This window comes from Globicephala melas, chromosome 5 (genome assembly GCF_963455315.2).
Source record: "Globicephala melas chromosome 5, mGloMel1.2, whole genome shotgun sequence".
NCBI classification, from domain to species: Eukaryota; Metazoa; Chordata; class Mammalia; order Artiodactyla; family Delphinidae; genus Globicephala; species Globicephala melas.
The window spans coordinates 79,158,996-79,161,883 of NC_083318.1; the positions used below are offsets into that span (position 1 = coordinate 79,158,996).

The 2,888-nt window shown below is 36.2% G+C and overlaps 1 non-coding gene across 1 annotated transcript; it reads left to right on the top strand.

Annotated features, from left to right (window-relative positions):
- Positions 1 to 2,194: 2,194 nt before the first annotated feature.
- LOC115865751 (small nucleolar RNA SNORA70) lies at positions 2,195 to 2,324 on the top strand. The gene has a single exon (XR_004044410.1). It is a non-coding gene; the product is annotated as a small nucleolar RNA SNORA70 (small nucleolar RNA).
- The last annotated feature ends 564 nt before the right edge of the window (positions 2,325 to 2,888 follow it).

Here is a 2,888-nt window from a genome sequence, read left to right on the forward strand (position 1 = left end):
AATTCTGCATGTTCTATTTGTATTTACAAGTGACTATAAATTTGGATTATCTTTATTTGTTAGAATATTAAGTTTATACTAAGTTCCAATTGTTTTTATAATCTAAAGAATAAAGAAATTACTTTTTGTTTAGAAACATAAACAAAACAATAGAAAACATTGGCGTTCCATATCTTTCTTTTAAAGGTGGAGTTTTAATTGCCTTTCTGATTTCTTCATTAGTATTTGCCTGTTCAATTTTTTTAACTTCTCCCATGTAAAACTGTTACTTTATATTATGCTGAAAAATAATCAATTTTCTCAAGATTTTCTCAAGTATTGTGATTGCATTGCATGTCATATTCTCTTATAATTTTAGTTTTTTCATTGTTAGATTTGTTTCTCTTTTTCTATTTATGAGTTTAAGATGCTTTAGGCAACAAATAAACAAATTTGGATAATCAAATGATGTCTATAAACAAGAGATGTCACATAAATTAAAATTTTAACACTGTTTATTAATAACTATGTACCTAGTTGTGAAGAAAGACATGGATATAATGTGATAAAAACATTTTAATGGAAGATACAAAGGAAAAAGATAAGTTGAAAAATTAAAAAGGTGTAAAGGTGTCAAAGCTTCATAGTTGTGCATAGACCTCTGTGTCCTCAGTCAGGGTTTTACTATTAGTCATCATTTTCTTTTTTGGATCTCTTGGGGCCAAGCCAAGCAGTTTTCTCTGTGGTTGGCTCTCCTGGTTGGCAAAAACAAGAGTCTCTATAAAGGTATTTTTGGTCTTACCAAACCATGGATTTAATAATTTTACTGTCATACAATGCATTAAACCTCATTGTATTGCTTTACAAAAATAAGAGAAAGAAATACAAGGAAAGGAAAGGAGAAGAGAGGGAAGGGAAGGGAAGAGGAGGAGAGAGAATTCTGGAGATAGGACAGTCCCAGGTCTCATTAAATAAGCAGCTCAACAACATTATTGAGACCCAACTATCTTCAATATTTCCCCTCATCCATCTTTAGGATGTTGCTTTTCCTTTGAAAGCAGTGGTTTTCAAACTTTAACCTGTGTCAGAATCACCTGGAGAGCTTGTTACAGCATAGGGCTTCTACTTTAGTAGCTCTGGGCTGGAGTGGGTCAAGACTTTGTTTCTCTAACTTATTTCCAGGTAACGTTGATGCTGCTGGGTGCACCCTAATTTAAGAAATAATCTTACTAACTCCCCTCATGGCTCCCTAAATGGGTGGAAACTTTTCAGGCATTTAATACAGATTTCAGCATCCTTAGACAGAAAATAAAATACCCCTATCTAGTGTCTCATTTTAGAAACTTTTTTTTTCATAAGCCAGTGAGTTGCCTTTCCCTCTCTTTTTATTTTTGAGAATTTTGCTATATGTCCATAACTAAAGCAAGGTCTCTGTAGCATGATTTAGTTTATCCATGTTTATTTAGATACATCAAAATTGACCATCTGGGTTCTCCTGAAGACCTTGATCACTTGCAGGGCAGTAAAAAATAATTTGTTTTATAAGCATCAAAATGGGCAGAATGATTATGAATAGGAAATTAACAGAGCCTTAAACAATAACAGAAATTGCTGTAAATTTTATCTTTCTGTTTTTTACATAAATTAAACTACGAAAGATTCATTGTTCTTTTTATTTTATTTTATTTTTTTTGCGGTATGCGGGCCTCTCACTGTTGTGGCCTCTCCCGTTGCGGAGCACAGGCTCCAGACCCACAGGCTCAGCGGCCATGGCTCACGGGCCCAGCCACTCAACGACATGTGGGATCTTCCCGGACCGAGGCACGAACCCGTGTCCCCTGCATCGGCAGGCGGACTCTCAACCACTGCGCCACCAGGGAAGCCCTCATTGTTCTTTTTTAAAAAAAGAATTTTATTGTTCAGTTCTATTATTTTCCCTTTTGTCATATTTCATTAGTAATAATTTAATTTCCCAATTCTGTGGTTTAATTTGTGTCAATTTATTAAATATTTAATTTATTTAATCTGATTTTTATAATAAATATGTATGCAGTAATAATTATTTGTCTAAATATATTCTTGCTTGATTCCCATAGGTTTACTGAATTGCTCTGCTTTTCATTATTTTCTGGTTTATTTGCAATCATTTTCTTTTGCATTTACTTACTAGAGATTATTTAATATTATCTAGTATCCTGTGGTTATTTTGGAGAATCTTAATTTTTAAAAGTATAAATCTCTCCCCATGGGGGCCCAGTGTGCAATGGCTGCAAACAGCAGCCTCCTCGGTAGTGTATGCAGCCTGTTACCTGCATGGGTTGCCCCAAGGGACCTTAGAGACAGCCCTTTCCAGTGGACATTCATGACTGGCATGCTGTTCCCAATCTAGGCTCCAGACAGGTATGCCCGGTGCCTTTGGAAAGCGCCAGGACACAGTGGCCAGGGTCCACATTGGCCAAGTCATAATGTCCATCAGCACTAAGCTGCAGAACAAGGAGCATGTGATTGAGGCCCTCTATAGGGCCAAGTTCAAGTTCCCTGGCCATCAGAAGATCCACATCTCCAGGAAGCGGGGATTTACTAAGTTTAATGTGGATGAATTTGAAAACATGATGGCAGAAAAGCAGTTCATCTTGGAAGGCTGTGGGGTCAACTACAGCCTTAATTGTGGCCCTCTGGACAAATGACAGGCCCTGCACTCATGAGAGCCTTGGTGCTGCCCCCTCCTTACTCATTTCCACCAATAAATCCTACTTTCCTGTGGAAAAAGAAAAAGTATATATCTCCTTTGATCATGTTTCTATTCTTGATTTTTAAGTTTCATCACATTATAACATAAAATATCTACCCTTTTGGAACTAAATACAAGTATCTTTGTAATCAAGTATATGATAGGTTTTTGTAAGGGA